The sequence below is a fragment of the Meriones unguiculatus genome, chromosome 1 (genome assembly GCF_030254825.1).
Source record: "Meriones unguiculatus strain TT.TT164.6M chromosome 1, Bangor_MerUng_6.1, whole genome shotgun sequence".
Classification (NCBI taxonomy): Eukaryota; Metazoa; Chordata; class Mammalia; order Rodentia; family Muridae; genus Meriones; species Meriones unguiculatus.
This window is the reverse complement of record NC_083349.1, coordinates 128,539,725-128,557,860: the sequence shown is the minus strand read 5'-3', so window position 1 is coordinate 128,557,860 and position 18,136 is coordinate 128,539,725. Positions and strand designations below refer to the sequence as shown.

General features: G+C 44.7%; 1 protein-coding gene across 21 annotated transcripts in view; it reads right to left on the bottom strand.

The window, feature by feature from the left end:
• The window catches only part of Myt1l (myelin transcription factor 1 like), a 392,362-nt gene that overhangs the window by 344,173 nt on the left and 30,053 nt on the right, over positions 1-18,136 (bottom strand). For all 21 annotated transcript variants that reach the window (XM_060366542.1, XM_060366574.1, XM_060366552.1 and 18 more), the window contains exon 2: positions 9,372-9,467. The gene's annotated coding sequence lies outside the window, so the exon portion shown is untranslated. The remainder of the gene's footprint in view (positions 1-9,371; positions 9,468-18,136) is intronic.

The window sequence follows — 18,136 nt, the reverse complement described above, 5'->3', positions numbered from 1 at the left end:
CTAACCTTCCCTACCTCTGAGACTCTGCAATCATCAATAGCGTCATGTTCTTGTGTTCTGCTGGCTGGCCCACCCTGAAGTGTGGCTGTCTTCTGGGAACACTGTCCTCACTACAGGTCTTCCCCTTCTCATTGCCTCCAGATTTGGAAAGTATGAGCCTCCACTCCCCCGTACTCCAAGCCAGCAGTCACCCTGCCTTTTGGCGTGCTTATTTCAGGTTTCTGTGCACGAGGCTCTGCAATTCATCTCTATCTGAATGTTCTTGAAACTATGCTTCTCTTGTGCTTGCTTTCCCTCTGTCAGCCACATTGCCAAGGTCACTACTAGTGACTGTTTTCTTGTCACACTCTCATGCATAGGCATATCAGTGCTCTTCAGTCACATTTCTCCCTCCATTTTGGCTCCCAGGTCTGAGCTCCTCAGGACGCAAGCACATTATCTTCAGCTCCAATGAACAGGTATATCTGGGAAGAGGGAATCTCAGCTGAGAAAATGTCTCTGTAAGATTAGCCTGTAGGCAGCCTACGGGGCATGTGATTGCTTAATGATTGATGTTGGAAGGCCCAGCCCATTGGAAAAGCTGTCCTGGATAGCATAAGAAAGCAGAATGAATACGCCATGGAAAGCAAGCCATTGAGCAATGGTCTTCACGGTTTCTGCTTCCATTCCTGCTTTTAACTTCCTGCCTTGAGTTCCTTCCCTGACTTCTCCCAGTGAAGGAGTATGACCTAAGAGCTGTAAGCTAAAAAATAAACCTTTTCCTTCCCAAGTTTCTTTTGGTCATGGTGCTTTATCACAGCTGTAGAAACCCTGACTAAGACACATAAGGAAAGATGTTCCATTTCTTGAGGCCAGCCATCTATGCCCTTCTCTCATTCATGCTGTGTCCATAGTAGTACCAACATCCACCACTGGGGGCAGTGTCAGTTTGCCCTAGGTTCAAACATGGTAGGCTGAGCATTCTGTCTATATCTGATCCTACTAGCTGCAATATTTAATAGGATCATACACCTGGCCACTGTCTGATGATCCTCTATCCATCTCCGCCTTCTTTCTGACTCCTTCTTCTTGCCACAGACTGGTCTGACTTTTGGACCCCTATCATCTCTGGAAACTCAGCAATGAACTTGGTTGTTTCAAATCCTAGTATTTCCAAATGGCACATTCACGGTTTGTCCCCAGCAACTCTGTCAAGTACACTGGACTAACCTGGGCTTCTGTGCCTTGCTTCACTCTGAGCTTGCCTTCTGCAGCTGCTCCTCCCCTAGACCTCTGCCTCTTAGCAAGCAGTATCCCTTTTTCTTTTTCACTCATCAGCCACTGGGAGAGAAAACAAGTAGAGCCTCTATCATTTGGAGTGCTCTCACCACATCTGCCCCTATCCATTTTAACCCTTATCCAGACTCTTCTTGTCTCCTGTCTCCGTGGCTATGGTTCTGTCCCTCTCCCTCCGCTTCTTTCTCATATCTATTCCTTCCCTACGTGTGGCCTAGGAGCCCCCTGCAGTAGCCATCCCAACGTTCTTCCAGGAGCGTTGTCTCTCATGTAACCCGAGGGGAACCCTTCCCTTACCTACTTCTAGCCACCTACACCCACAGCTTTGAGAACACTAGTGAATTTGCTCTGGCTGCTGCCCCTGTTTCATTTCTCACATCTTTCCCGTTGCTCTCTTCCAATCTATTCATTGTTTCTGGAATGTTACACATATAGCCTTGCCTCAGGACCTTTGTCTGACTTATTTTCTTCCCACTTGGAATCACCTTCTGAAATCTGTAAAAAGCTGTCTGGGACAACTGGTCACCCAGAGCCCTATACGGCTCCCTTTTTTTTGTAATTTTATTTTATTTTATTAATTATACTTTATTCACTTTGTATCCCCCCATAAGCTCCTCCCTCCCTGCCTCCCAGTCCTACCTTCCCTCCCCCTTATTCACACTTGCCCTTCCCAAGTCCACTGATAAGGGAGGTTCTCCTCTACTTCCTTCTGATCCTAGTCTATTAGATTTCATCAGGAGTGGCTGCATTGTCATCTTCTGTGGCCTGGTAAGGCTGCTCCCCCCTCAGGGGAAGGTGATCAAAAAGCAGGCCAATCAGATTATGTCAGAGGCAGTCCCTCTTTCCCATTACTGTGGAACCCACTTGGACACTAAACTACCATGGGCTACATCTGTGCAGGGGTTCTAGGTTATCTCCATGCATGGTACTTGGTTGGAGTATGAGTATCAAAGCAGACGCTGAAACTTATGGCCAACTGTTGGGCAGAGTGCATGGAATCTTATATAAGAAGTGGGAAATAGTAAGATCTGGAGAGGACGGGAACCCCACAAGGAGAGCAATAGAACCAGAAAATTTGAACACAGGGGTCTTCCCAAGACTTGCTTTTTTATCATCTTCTGGACTCTATCAGGTAGGCTTTTCCCAGGACACCTCTCTCATCTGACCCCCACAGCACACTCCCTCTGGCCTCCTTGATTCCTCACAGTCTTAGATCACATGTATTAATTACTGAATGTTCTTGATGCACCCTCTCAAACATGCACCTGCTAAAATGTGTGTTCCTTAGAAGCAAGTACTGGGTTCGGTTTTATATTCTATTCTTAAGGTTTTGGATACAAGCTTTATGATTATTTTTGAGCAAATGTATAAGTATGACTGATAATGTTCAGTCATTAAGAAAGAGTCCAATAGTCAGAAAAATATCAGAGCTCAAAAACAGGAAGTGACTATTGGCAAATCTATCCTTTGGATACAGGAAGCTGGGTATGACCTACATCGTACCGCACCATGGGCTCAATGTCCCTCACATTCCTACAGAATCTAGAGTTAGAGTTTTGCAGCTTTTAAATGTATGCATCAGAAGGATCACAATATTCCTCCTCCCTAGAAAGTGATCCCCTAAGGATCAGTCCTTGCCCACACATTGGCGCAGAGCATGTTCCCAGAGAAGGCAGAACTAGCAAGCATCAGTGCTCGGCTGCCCCGGGCAGTGCCATAGGAATCCACAGAGCTGCAGAGCAAGCAGTGGCAAGCACTCAGACCAGCCTGCTGAAAGTTTAAAGATCACTAGGGTGGGAATCTGGGTTGGAGGCAGGAAAAGCAAACCTGGAAAAGACAATGGTGTCACTGCTCCGTGAGCACCAGGAGGTGAGAATTATATAACACAGCTTTCCATCCACCCACTCCTGTGCTTGAAAATCAGAAGTCATTCTTTCTGGTAGTTTAACTCTTCTGCCTCTCATTAAAGTTTTTTTGTTTTGTTTTGTTTTGTCTTTTTTTTTTTTTTTTTTTTTTTGTAAATGAAGCTGGCATGATGTTTAGGGTGATAAAGGCTCTTGCAGCCAAGCCTAACCCTGGGACCCCACATGGTGGAAGGAAAGAACTGACTCTTGAAAATTCACCTCTAACATCCACAGGCATACAGTAGTATGCAAGTATACATGCATACACATATGCACACACACTAAATTAAAAATGAAAACAAAACAAAACAAAACAAAAAACCTTAAACACTATCAAGACATACTAGAACATTAGCCATGTGATTATGGATGAGCACAAAGAACTGAGAGTCAAATATAGATCTTCTTCTGTGTAAATGAAAAGAAGAAAGGCAAGCCTGAGGTAAGACTAAGAAAGGAAAGAAGGGAGGGAGGGCGAGGAACAGAGAGGAGCCTGTTGAATTTCAAGTACTTACAAGTCATTGGAATTTATTTGCAATATGAGTTCTTTCTTCTTCTAAAACCTCAGGACAGGGACAGGGCCACCCTTAATTACCGTGTGAAAAGGGCTCATTTCTACTTTTGGAATCGGATGCATTCTGTTCCAGGAGAGTTTGGTTTGGTTTTTTGTTTCTAAAGTAATTTCTGTGACTAGGGGGAAAGTCTGAGAAAGGAGGTCTCCAGTAATTAAAGCACATTTTTAAAAGAAGCAGCCAATAGTATCACCACCACCCCCCCTACAGGTGTGCAGACTGTGTGAGTTCTAAGGGTGCTATCATGCTTGTCTAGCATACATGTAGATCTTATAAAAGCCTCCTCTCCTGCAAGCTCCCATATCAGTCCTGCACATACCACCAAGAGATGGAAAACACAAATGTGTGGGAAAACCTCAAAGGAGGTTTCTAGCAGAGTCTGCTGCAAGGTAGCCATAGCTTGGTCCAGAGGTCTCTTCCTGGGAACCCCCAGAGCCCCTCCCAAGACACACCGGGCAAGCTCAATGAGTGTTTACAGGGCAAGGAACAGGGATGCTGATGGCAACAAATGGAGACAGGTGTGCTATCCCATAGATACACTACAACCCTGAGATAGAGCAGTGAGAGAGTTTCCCATACAGGACATGTGGCTGTGGGAACACGTGGGTGTTACCACGGTAGACTTTGGAGCTCCGTCTGAAATGACTGAACAGGAGGCTCAAGAGCAGGCAGATGTGAGTGTGTGTGCTATTACAGACAGGTGTGGCTGAGCTGGAGATGGGTCTATACGGTACAGGGGTTCCTTCTAAAGCATCGTGTATACCCCTAGCTTCAGCACTGTGGTCACTCTTTCTGATAGTACACCAACAAGATACCCCCATGCCCAGCCCCCCAGGGAGGGGCTATGTGGGTGTGGTTGAGGTGAGCATCACCAAGCTTGGAGAGGAGACGTGGCTTCCTTGAGGTCATAGTGGGAATCAAGCTAATTTAGCCTAGACCCTGTCTGATAAGATTCAAACATGAGAGTCTATCCGGGAGGTCTCTTTCCCTCTCTAGTGCCTTCTCTTTGTTTCTGTCTTCACTATAGACACATTCTGTTTCACATGCTTTTCCCATGCCTGTAAGACAAATTTCAGCAAATCTGACCCAGACATGTTCCTTATGACCTCAAACCAGCTCATCCTTCTGCACTAATCGTCACATACTGAACACTTTCCTTCCCAGTTTTGTGCTTTATTCCTCTTGCTCCCAAGTCAAGGGAAACTCTCAGCCACCCCGTTCTGCCTGCACTCCCAGAATCCTTCGAAGCCATGCTTAAGGATTCCATCCCCCACGCCCCTGCTATTCACTGCTGTGTCAGGTTGTGCTTGACCCACTGGTTGTGTTTTCCTGCTCAGAGCTTTGAGGCGGGGCTTCCCGCACCACAGCCCCCAACATACCACAGATACTTAGCACATGTGATAACAGGAATGCAGTCTAGCAGGAGTCAAAACAGCAACTGCTACTGTTCGTCGGCATCTGTCTATAACCGTTGTCTGGAAGGCACGGAGAATACAGGGCACGTGACTCGCCTCCCCTCATGCCTCCTCCGAGAGCACCTGCCCAGCACATCTGTCATGAGAAAATACGCTTCCCACAGAGCATCACTGTGGCTGAGCGAGGTCCGGGCTGCAGGTGCCCACATGAGGTTCCCTGTTCTTCCTAGCGGAATCATTCAGCTGCGAGTACATAGATAAAACAGTGTTTGAATTTTACAGATATGGCAACTACTAATTAATGAAGTCTTTTTACAACGACCGGGAGATGACTTGACAAATTCAAGAATGGGAGTTTTGGCAGACAATTAAGTCAGGGTACAGACACACTGTCTCTTAACGTCTACATCCTCCTGGTCACCTTGACATTGCCATGGTCCTTGTGCCCCTCGGGCTGCTGTACTGTAACAAAGTATAGCATTAGCTGCTGACCCACGAAACAGAACGTTGGGGAGGCTGAATTTCACCTCCACAGTCACTCAGCACAGACTGAGAGTTGATACCTCTCCCCCTCCCTTATTCTCCCCCTCTGTGCACACAGATGTGGCTTAGAGTTCAAATGCTGCCCTTATTTCCCTCCCTTCTGATTGCTTCTTGTGTTTAACCCTACCCTTCCAAGAAGCCTTGCCTGGCCTGTCCATCAATATCAGCATGCCTCTCCAGAGTTCCAGGGTTTAGCTAGGCACATGGCATTCACCATTTGGGTTTGTCTTCATCTTATGTGCAAATTCTGACTAATTTGCCAGTATCCTTAATCTGCACTCATCCATTCAGTCTGTACACCTGATAATGCCTTTAGCAAAGCAGTTCTTAAAAGTAAACCTCAGGAAAACTGTTGGTTTGTTGGTTTGTTTGTTTGTGTTTTTGGTTGGTTGGTTTTTGCAGCAGAAAGGACTGCTGCTCTACAGGCTGTGAAAGTAATCTCACATTTAAAAGGAAGGTAAGTCAGAAACACTCAAATAAGACAGGAGTGGAGGAGTGTAAGAGATGTCATTTCTGCATGCATTTGTGGCTTCTCAAACCTTGACTCTGCTGCTCAGTGAACAGGCTGTTCATTTCTTGGAGACTGTGATTGGTAAACTCCTAACTCTGGCTCCATTGACAGAATAGCTGAGGGAGTTTAAATAGTGTGTTAAAAGACAAAAAAAAAATAATATTAAGGACTGGTCATATTACCACCCTTCCTGGATCATAAAAGGGTGAAGAATGAGTGAGTTCACAGGGTAATGCTAAAACAGAGCTATACACTCTTTACAAGGATAAATTACGTTATAATAAAAATTAATGATTGTTAAATGTTTAAGGAAAAAAAAAAACCAGAGCTGTGGCTGATAATTCAATCCAAACATCCCTAACCTGTCCTCGGTAAGTTATTTTTGAAACATTTCATAGAAAAATAGCTTCCAAATACCTTTAGAAGTCTATCCAAAATAACACATGTCAACAAGATCTTTACTAGTTCAGTTCTGCATTTGGCTTTAAAATGTGAAATCAATCAGTCTTAGAGAAAGAAAGGGAATGCATGAGTCCCTACCTGTACATGAGGCAAGACTGCAGCCATACACAGCTCATCTGTGGCTTGTATATAGTGTGAGCACACACGTGTGTACACTCGTGTTACACACAGCAAACTCCTGCAGGCTCCACATTACCTTGTGGTCTCCAGATTAATTTGACAGATGGGTAAACTGAGTCCCAGAGAGGACACTGATCCCAGATTCCAAGATAGAAAGCTAGGTTTTCCCCCCAGCAGCCCAGTGCCAACAGATGTCTCTGTTACTGTCACATGATTTCTTATTCATTGAAATACTGGCATAAAAGAAACTTTGACTACTAAAGCTATTGATGGTATTGTGGAGTTTATTGTTTTCCTGTCTGTATTTTTGTTTGTTCAATGTCATGTGTATTTATAAATCATTCCAGAATGGCATGTTTTTGAAAGTAAATTAGAGAAATTGTATCACTGTATCCTGAAATGTTGCAACAGAAACTCCAAGCACATAGACTTTGTCCTTAAACATAAACACAGTAAGTTCTTGGGAAATAGTCCCTCAAATCCATCCCATGATTCTGTAAAATAATGTAGATATTTTAAATAGTTGATGCTTTAAGTTTAAGGATAAATATAATGTACTAACCTAATGTCTTCATGGCTATACTTTAATATATGTGTTTCCTATAAAGAGAAACAAGAAGACAGTAGGAAGTTAAAGATGACTTGTCCCTTTAAGCACAGATCAAAGAAAGGAAATACCAACAGGACACCAGGCATCTGCTTCAGGAAGCCAAAGAACTTTCTCTCTTTTAAAAATTAGGTCTCCTACATCAAACCTGCCTGCCTGTTCTGTCCACAAGGATTGCTTCTTACCGAGTTCTGAAGCATTCCTTGGGGCATCTGTGTGCTTCTCCCTGCTCCCAAGTCTGTGTCCCTGTGATGGGCATTAGGGGAATTCCTGGGCCATGTCATCACATCCTTACTCCAAGCCAGTGACACAGGAGGCTCCATGGACATTCAAATGTCTTAGCCATTTATTTTTGTTGGTACTTTAACAACCATGATGCTGTAGGCCTCCTGCTGGTTCCAGTTCAGACAACTGAGCCCCTGTTTTATGATTTGAAGCTCATGGTAGCATGTACTTTCCCTGTGTTTCAGAAATACTCCTGAACTGGACTGTTACATATAGTGTGGAGAAACATATCTGTTCATATGTGCAGAGCCCTGCCACGATTCAATCACTGAACATGGGAGAACAGGAAAAGGAAGAGAAGTGCATATGTAGGTATCTGAGAAGGAATGATTTACTATATGAACAGGGAAAAGAATAAACAACCAAGATTTTTGTCTTGTTTTGTTGAGGAAGCATCACAGAGCAAAAATTTATTGAGTCTAAAAATGGATATCATGTACCATGGAAAAATGATGCTATAGAAATGCATGTATTAATACAGAAAGATGTGGAAAGTAAAGAAGAAAATGTATAGAATGACACAGCTTGTTTTAAAACTATACATGTAATTACAAGGAGTTTCTGTTTAATTACAAGGAATTTTAACCCAACATTAATTGTAATTATAACTGAACTGAGTTTTTCAGTGCTTTATTATTTAGGTCATTTTAATATGTAATTTTTAGAGTATGTACATACTAACCATGTAAAGAAAACCCATTTTTAAAAGACCCTATTTTTCTAGCAATTTGGTATCAATCAATCCTTTGAATGACAGCATTCAAAGGAAAGCATGGCTGATGGAGGTTTCCAAAGTAAGGGAAAGTGAAGAGACAACTCTCTCAACAAGTATGATTTTTGAACAACTAATAAATAATTGTGTAGTGAATAGAAAATACAAAGCTTGAGATATTGAAAGATTTCTTCCTTTCTCACAGGCTTAATGAGAATTAAATTCGTCTTGCTAATAAGAATAGTGCTGTTCAGTTTTGCCCACTCAGGCTTAGAGAAGAAAGCAGAACCAGGGGCCTCAGGTGTCTTCCATGGTGTCAGCATGGGCCAGGCAGGACAGTAGGAGCACCTCACATGCTTCCTGCCCTACAGGTCAGGCAATCAACATGCTCCCACAATCAGGGAAGACACATGACTGCCAAGCCACAACTTTGTGGAAACAGAGGGCTATGGGATCAAACTGGGCTGCAAGTGTGGCCACATGCAGTCAACCTGGCTTCTGGAGAAGGTATTATTGATCAGGTTTTTGCCCGAGCAGGACAGACACCTGAGTTGAGGCACAATTAAAGGTCTGAGAATGGAAGCAGCTCCGAGGTAGAAGGCCCTGTATACATGGTCAAGCACCAAAAGGAGAAAAGTCCAAATACTATGTGAAACACGGATGTTCTTTATAGATAGTGCTCTCTCCTGGCTTTCTTTGGGTTATCTCTGAAACGTGTGTTACAAACCATGATTTTATCATTTTGAATTTACAAGACAAAGTCAAATGTGTGACTTCAAGGACAATGTGTGTGGTTGACTCAACATTGACGCAAACATCTACGCATTAAACATAAAGGTTGGTGGGAAAAAGTCATCTGGACTCATCTGAACATGGCCATTCCTGTACCGGACATTCTGCAGGGTCTCAGGCAACGCTTAGTACAGTCCTAATGAAACTGTAAGTTTCTATGAGAATGAACTTACCACTCTGTGTGATTCCTCAGTTGTCAATATAGGGAGGGCAAAACCCAGCTGAGAACTGCACACACCCAGACCTCAGCTGCAGCCTCTGTGTGACCCCTGTGCAGGAGAGAGGAAGAGGACATGGTTACTGGAAGTCTTATCCAAGATTCACTGAGCACAGCTAGCTTCCTGGCTACTGGACCTATCTCAGTGAGAAAGTGGAGACTTTGCGCCATATCTGCCTGCTACGGCTCATCCAAGCCACAGTCTCTGTGACAGGCTCTCCGGCATCGTTTCTTGAAGATGTGCTGTGTTTTTTGTTTTTTAATAAAGGCACATTCTCTGCTAACATGAAAGAACCAGGTCATGCCTGGAGGTCTCTGGCTTCCTTGTGAGGCCATCAACAAAGGGAAAAGAGTCAGAGGCTGCATGTCCCAGAGCCAGCCACAGGTTAGGAGGTGATCGTGTCAGGACATATGCTGTACAAGGTAGAGGTTTAACCTAGGGCCCCAGGATCAGCTTGCATAATCTAAGGCCATGCCAAGACCATCTCTGTGAGAGGAATAATAGGACTGAAAAGACAAGCAAAGAAACCTGGGAGGGGGCGGAATCTTCTGCTCTGCCTTGTGTTCAAGGCTCACATGCAACTCTAGGCCACTCGAAGAAAGGACAATTAATTTTGGAACATTAATCCAACTTTTTCCAACCATTAGCCAGATTCATTCCAATTTTAGATACTCCGTAGGAGGGAAAAGAAATGTGAAATTTTTCTGTGTTTCTAACTTTGTGCACAATTCTTACATTTGCCATCATGCCCCATATTATTTTTTTTTGTGTATGTGTGTATACACATATGTGTATGCTCTTTAAAATATATATATTTATTTTATATTTATGAGTGCTCTGTCTTCACACACACCAGAAGAGGAAATCAGAATCCATTACAGATGGTTGTGAACCACCATGTGGTTTCTGGGAACTGAACTTGGGAACTGAACCTAGGTGCATGCTTTTATATGTGTGGGTGCTCACGAATTGGTATGTAAATGTGTATGAGTTGCAAGGCCAGAGGTCCACCTCCAGTGTCCTTCTGAAACTTGTCCACTGTATATTTTGAGACTAAGTTTCTCACTGAACCAGGAATTTGCCAAGCAGGCTATGCTGGCTGGTCAGAGAAGCACCGAGTATTGTCTTGTCCCCACCTACCCAGTGCTGTGATCAGTAGCACACAACAACATGCCTGGCTCTTTTAACATGGCTTCTGGGGACTCAAACTCAGGCCCTCATGCTTGCAAGGCAAGCACTTTGCTAACTGAACCACCTTCCCACTCAACACCATGCCTCCCTTGATAGGCCTTACAGTTCTACCCCAGAGTCACACTTTCTCCCTGTGTGCTGCTTCTGAGGATATCAGCTTCAGAAATTGCTGATTACTCCTTTTCTTCATATACAGTTACTCATTGCTCATTTGTTCATTCCTTTCTGTTTTTTCCCCTGAAATAACATTGAAATAACATTTAAATGTTCTTTTTGTGCTTGGATGACTCAATGGGCTAAAGGCATTTGCTGCCAAGCCTGAAGACCTGGCCTGAGTTTGATCCCCACGACTCGCTGGTATGGTTGGGAAAAGGAGCCAACTCCCACTAATTATCCCTCTGGCCTCACACTAGGGTCATTTTGTGTGCCCCAACCCCCCCAAGATAAACAAACAAACAAATACATGCAATAAAATAAACTTCAGGCAGCTGTGAAGAAGGCAATGCAATTTAGGTGTTGAAAACACTGACTAAACTCAATTATTGAGTCAAATCTGATGTGCTTTGCAGTTGTCATTGAGTGCTAGGAGCATCCCAGTACACAATGTGTGTGTAAGAGTGTGAGAGAGTTGTGCTGTGTGTGTGAGTTTGTGTGTGGAAGAGAGTTTGGTGCATTGATGATGGTGAAGAATTTGAGGAGCACCAGTGAACAAGGGTCAGTTTCAGTTTTTCTGTAAAACAGGCCTAAAATTACAAATACTTACCTAAGATGGAGAATGTCACAATTTAAAAGCACAAGGTAACACGGACCCTTGTAACACCAGGAGATGGAGTATGAGCTTTACAAGTCACCCTGCCAACTAGCTTTGGATTTTAGTGCCTAGTTCAATCTGCCTTTGAAAGAGATGTGGTTGTGCTAATCTGTATGGATCCCAACCCTTCTAAACAGACCACATCTGCAAGCCTAGCCAGCCAGGCCAATCTGTTTTCCTGCAGACAATGCCAGTGCTGTGTGCTGGTGAAGCATTCACTCCTCCCTACAATCTTCAACAATACCTCATAACCTTCACCCCTTCCACAACTTTATTTCCTTTTCTGACTGGCATGGCATACTTCTACAGAACCAGAAGGTCAAGTCAGTGGCCAGAGATCAGAAACAGAGACTATGTGTAATTCCAGTGGCCAAGTGTCACATTCCTGAGTCCTTCCAGGAAGATATGGGTACCAATATTAAGCAAATACTGCAGATGACAGAAGCGAGGTTCTGAGACCCTGGGAAACTGGTTGCTGCCACTTAGCTTGTCAGTGTAAACATCGGATTTGAATTCTGATGGTCTATCTTCCGAGCATCCCATCTTTACAACTACACAACCCATTACACTCACTACACTTCTCAACAGAGACAGACATTTTTGAAAGAAATGAGCAAAGATTACTTAGTTGTTTGAATCATCTATAGCCATGCTGATGCAGTGGACACAGAAGAGAAAAGAAAATGCCCAAGAGCTCATTCCTCACCTCAAACTGATTATCTGGGACCACACTATCAGTTTAGTAGGCTGTGTGATTGTTATCATAAGTGTATTTTTATTTTGTTTTCGTTGCAGTGAGTATTGACTGGTGCTTGTGGCATTACATATGGAATCTTACAGCGTGCTGTGTTTTCACTGCGCCTTGCTGCTCTGAAGGCTCTTTAAAAATGGTTCATGTTACATACAGTAAGCTAGATGCAGATTCCTGCAGAGCCACATGCAGATGCCCAGACTGAGGATAGCCCTGTTCATCATGGTGAAACCCCCTCTAGCTGGGCCCAGCAGTTTGGGGTACACCCCTCTTAAAGTTGCTAGCTTCTCCATTAAAAGTTAGACCATGTCAAGGTTTGTTTGTTTGTTTTTTCTCTCTCTCCTAGAAAATCACACTTCTACATACTTTCCACTTTCTGACATAAGCTACTGTCTTGCTTACTAAATTTGTTTTTCTGTAGTCTTCTGTGACCCCAAGGTTCTTGGTCCCAAAAAGGAGGCCAGGAAGGGACTGGAGTTCATGATATGAGGCCTGGCAGGCAGCCATAGTACATCTGTCTCAGGCTGACATTCCAGGTCCTGTCCTGCCTCTGAATCTGAGCCTGGAAGCTTGTTCTTTGCAAACTTGTTTATTTATTTTTTTCATGTTTCCCCAGCTATTACACTATCTTCCTCCACATTTCAAATATGGTGGTTTGGTAGTGGTTCATACATTTTTTTTAACTGCCATATTTACTGATTTTGACTTCTTTTGGGCTAGTTTTATAGTACTGTGCCAATTTCGCACACACACCTATGGAAAATTTGAGCTTTGAGAAGTAAATACAAAATATCTCCCAATATATGAACACAGAGAAGCTGCCAATGGTGACGCCATAAAGCCTTGCCAAATGGCTCCACCTGTGGACTCCAGCAGCTATCCTTCTGCATGATGGTCCCATTGACGCTACCCAGAGGATGAATGCAGGCAAATGCAAGTGCGATGATCCTGGGTCCTAGATGAGTAAGGGTGTAGGCATGATACTTTGCAGCATTTGATCTTGGGTGCCTGTGTGACTTTCTTAGTATTGTCTGAGGATGTGAAAAGGGAGAATGCTTTAGATGTAGGTCCAATTATGAGTTTATAGATTCAGAAACCCTCAGCTCCAGCCCTCCTCCCCTGTACCTGGCCCCAAATGAACTCTACTCCAACATGTTCTAAGGGCAGATAACAGAGGTGCTGAGAGGGCGTTGGTTTCCTAGAGGAGACATTCCCCAGCTGGATTCAGGATCCTGTGGGAACCAGGGTGCATGGTGGTCCTGAGAGTTCACCATAATCACAAAGCCAGGCACACAGTCACAAGCGACAGTATAATGGCCTCAGTGTACAGGGATCACGCTGACTGGTGGATGGGGCACACATTTGTTGAGGATCAGCTCGGCAGAGTGGACCCGAGAAGCTCTGTTTTCATGGATAAAGTACTTCCTTATTTATTGGAATGTAAAGCCTTGCTATGCTGCTCCAAACAAGGGTGCTTGCTATGTTTGAGGACAGCAGCGAGAACCAGTTGTGCTGATCTGGTTTGTGTGGCACAATTTTAAGGAAATAAAACAAGATGTGAGGTAAAGAGACCAATGAAGTGAACCATTCAGGCTGAAAAGCATTCAAGCCCAATTCCTCGAAATTATGGACGCCAACATCGAGCAAAGAACCCACCAGCTAAAACGTCAGAGCTCACAGCTGTCCACATCCCCCACCCACACAAATGAGTTCCTCCTACACACACACACACACACACACACACACACAGGAAAGGGAAGATGGGGGAAAGGGGTGGAGAGGGAGAGGGAGAGCTGCAGTGCTGAGACTGGTATAGAGTCACCTGGAGATCCATGAAACCACCCAGTAAGCAATTTTAGGCATCCAATTTGACTGGGCAGGGTGATGCCTAGGTATGAATATGTTTTAAGAGCACCACAGAAGACTGGGGAGATGGCTTGGTTGATTAAGTGGTTTTTTTTTTTGTTTTTTTTTTTGTTTGTTTGTTTGTTTTTTTGCCACACAAGAATAAGCACCTGAGTTCAGATCCTCAGCAAAGGTATAAAAACTTGGGTTTGGCAGAAAACACCATAGTGCTGGCTACTCAGCCAATCTAGCCTAATCAATGACCTCCAGGTTCAGAGGGAGACCATGTCTCAAAATAACAGGTGGAGAGAGAGTGGGGACACCAGATGCTCATCTCTGGCCTCCATGTGCATAGTACACACACACACACACACACACACACACACACATGTGCATGCACGAGCGCCTCATTTGCCCCATGGACTCATATGCCCACACAAGCTCCCTAGGTTGTTTCAGGGTACACTTTGGGCTGAGAGCTCTTGTTCTGCAGCTCTCGCTGAGAGAGCTCTGGAACCTGCAGAGAGTCCCCCATCACAAGAAAAGGAAGCCCAAGGACACCCACACTCTGTGCCCAACATCTGTGACCCTGAGGCATCACTGTGAACCCTTGGATATCTCGTCACTGCAACTGACTCACTTCCAGGAAAACTCAAGGAAGCAAAGTCCAAAGCATGCATAAGACACCAGAGCATCCTAAGAAACACTGCAGCCCAGGCCAGCCTGGAACTTGTGGTAAGCCTCCTGCCTCAGCCTCACAGTGTTGCATTGCAGCACACCTGTCTGTCTGTTCTTGGGCTTTTATCTAGCTGTAGTAAAACTCTTCTTTCTCCTGACTACACCACCAGTGATTTTTTAATTGAATTGAAATCCCTTTATGATATAAAATAGTGTGACCTGGGCTCATGACAGTGAGATGCTAAGCCCATGATTGTACATGCAGCAATAACACTGTAAATCCCCAGGCCCACCATTCTAGAGGACTTTAGGCAGCTCCATCTTGTTCTTATGAAGAGTGAGAGCAGGTAATGCTGGCTGCTGAGAGGCAAGAGCTCAGCCCAGGGGAAGGTGGAAAGCTTTGTCCTAAAGAAGCTCATTACAGATGCCAGAACGCAAACTAGAGGGTGGTATATTTGCGTCTATATTAAATAGGAGGAAGCCCTCCGTTTGATGAGTGAGATCTGTGTGGCTGGATGTGTGTGTGTGTGTGTGTGTGTGTGTGTGTGTGTGTGTGTGCTGATACCAGCAAGTTTTGGCTGCAGGTTAACAGCAGACGTGGGGGGTGGGGTGGGAGGCTGACTGCCCAGCTATGTACCCCAAACTGTCAAGTTTACTGTTCTAGTATCAACTCCTGCCTGGGAGGAGGGGCCTATATCCCCTGGTACCATAAACCATTCTTATTGTCACTAAAAGGAGTTGTCTAGATTTTTCTGGAGCACCTGCCAAAATCTGTAAAGCCGTGATTCTAAGACTGCAGAGTTGATGCCCAGCACTCCAGCAAGCCCAGGTCCTTTGTGTGAGTGGCATGGGAGACACCATCCTTACTGAGCTGGCCCACCCTGCCCTGCTGCCTTGCTCTCTGCTTCCCCCTGTTGGTGTGGAGTGGGAAGTAAGTAGCTGAGTTGAAGGTGAGCAAGGAGATGGTGCGACCAGACAAGTGAAGGCTCTGCTGCTGACCGCAGGCAGGAAATTCCTGCAGAGTCACAAGGAGTGGGAATGGGTACAGAGAAGGGGCTGAAGCTGAAGATGCTGTCTTCTAAAGCACTGTGTGTAATTAAGTCCCAGAAGAGCATGTTCACATTAATAATAAAAGTATAAAGTGTTCCTGCATTCCAATATCATAAAATCTGTTTTCAGAGCCTCACAACTGTAATCCAAGCACTTGAGAGACCAATGTCGAGGTGTGTGTGTGAGAGATGAAGGAGCCAGACTACATGACTGTCACTGAATCTTGTTCTCTCTGAGAACATTTGCGAAGCCTGCTCTCAGGAAAAGCTTAAGGCTGCCTGGGGGGAAGACCAAGAAACCAGGAACCAGATTCACAGCTGAGAAGTCACCCAGGCATGGTGGGTGAGGAGGATATCAGCTCTGCGCAGTGGTGCAGCTCCAGAACCATGTCTGAGATCAGACGCAATGGGCCTTGCTCCACGCTTGCTATGGCAACAGCATCATCTCCTGATCCAAAGGGATAAGAAGGAAAACAAGTACAAGGGACCAAAGCAGTAGTCATGTGTGTTTTTTAGGAGCTGCTCACCAAGAGATCTTGGAAAGGAAAGGGGAGTTACAGACTTCAGAGCAGTGCCCCTGGAGCCTGGCTGTCAGAGAAATGAGCTTTCACTTCTGACATGCCCACGGAGTCTATGCGATGACACGCACTGTCACTCCGAGATGTAGAAATGAGAGGCCGAGAGAGCTGCAGATGAGCATTGCCACCTTCACATGGCTCAGGCTTCTTAGACACAGCTCAGAGTTAAGGGCATGCAGGAATAAAGCATACCCGTATTGAGAAGGTGTGTCTTTTCAGCTGTGGCAGAGCCAAACTCAGCCCTGAGGCTAACCTGACTCTCCTGGGAATCCATGGATACCCTTGCCCTTAGCCTAGGGGCAGGCAGGAAGGCCAGGGCACAGGTGGCTGACTGGCCACAAAACCTCCTCCTGGCTCACCTTATGTCAGACTTCTTTTTTTTTTTTTTTTTTTTTTGTCTTTTGATGCATAAACCCAGAGAGAAATCTGTAGGACAAGGTTATTAGACAGAACTTAAGCTTCTTAAGGCTTGGTCCAAGAATCCCAGCATGCTGAGCTCACTTCTGTCCATAGCTGTCAGCCTCAGAAGGTGAGGACTACCCACAACCTCTGCTGAGAATCAGACCGTAAAAGAGCAGTGAGATAAACATGGCTGGAGAAATGGGGAAAGGGAGAAAACCAAGCCACATTCTGTTGGGTACCTGCATTTCCAGTGTAAAACATAAAACCAGGGTTGAATCTCAAGCCAGGAGGGGTGGGGGGACTAGGATCTCTCCCAGAGATGGAAGGGGCATACTGGGAGCCACAAGTACTGAAAGCAACCAGCTGCCGCTTTGGTCATGTGATTCTGCTTTTGAAGCTCTTTATTATCCAAGTCTGTCCAGGGATAACATGAGCTCCTATTGTGTTCTCAGACTCACTCAGGCACCAAAGCCCAGTAACAGCCTGGTTGTCCTTGCTGAATATTTCAGACAGGTTTCAATTTTGAAAGAATGGCAGAAGCCATTTGGCAAGAAGCTAGAGCCTATGAGTTCTGTCTTGAGCAAAATTAAACCTCATCCAGAAGTCTAACTTGATACCCATCTTTATCAGATCAGCTGAGGGCAAGAAGCCTGGCAAATTCCAGCTCAAGACAGTGAATCAGGGAGAGAGGAGAGGGAAGGGAAGGAAACAGCCTTCCAAACAGGATTATCTCTGTGTTATAAATGAGAACAAAACTGTTGAAATATGCTTTGCATTTTATCATTATATCTGCTCTTATCAGTAAGGGTGACAGCATCCAAATCACAAGGAAACATGAACAGAGGTTCAATGACATTGTCTGGCCTTCTGGCATCATTTACCTTGCAAACAAATCAGTTGTTAAGTCCTTGTTATAAAACCTTAGCATGTGCACAGCATCCTGCTGGGTATAATAGGACATCATATCATAGCATATTATATCATATCACATCATATCATATCATTTCATATCATACCATACCATACCATATCATCATAATATCTCAGTCCTGAAGAAGCTAACCTTACAGAGAAAGAAGCAAACTGTGAATGAACTAAAGCTCAGTAGGGTATGATGAGAGCAATACCCTTCCCTGGGCACAGGCTCCTGATGCTAGGCCATGTAGAGCCATGCTACTTCCTCATTCAGCAGAGCATCTGAGGTCTCTGAGGTTGCATAGACGAGCTCAGGAAGTAGGAGGCATGGATAGGGTGTTGCAGTAGCAGTGATCTCAGGGCTGACTTCTGTGTCAGGTGAGAGAGAGAGAGGCATGCTTAGATGGCAGGAGCCATGGCAGCATACCCTGAAGCCCAAGGCACTCTGGGAAAATTTTTTTTTTTTTGTATTGTTGCTTTTGTTTTTTTCAAGACAGGGT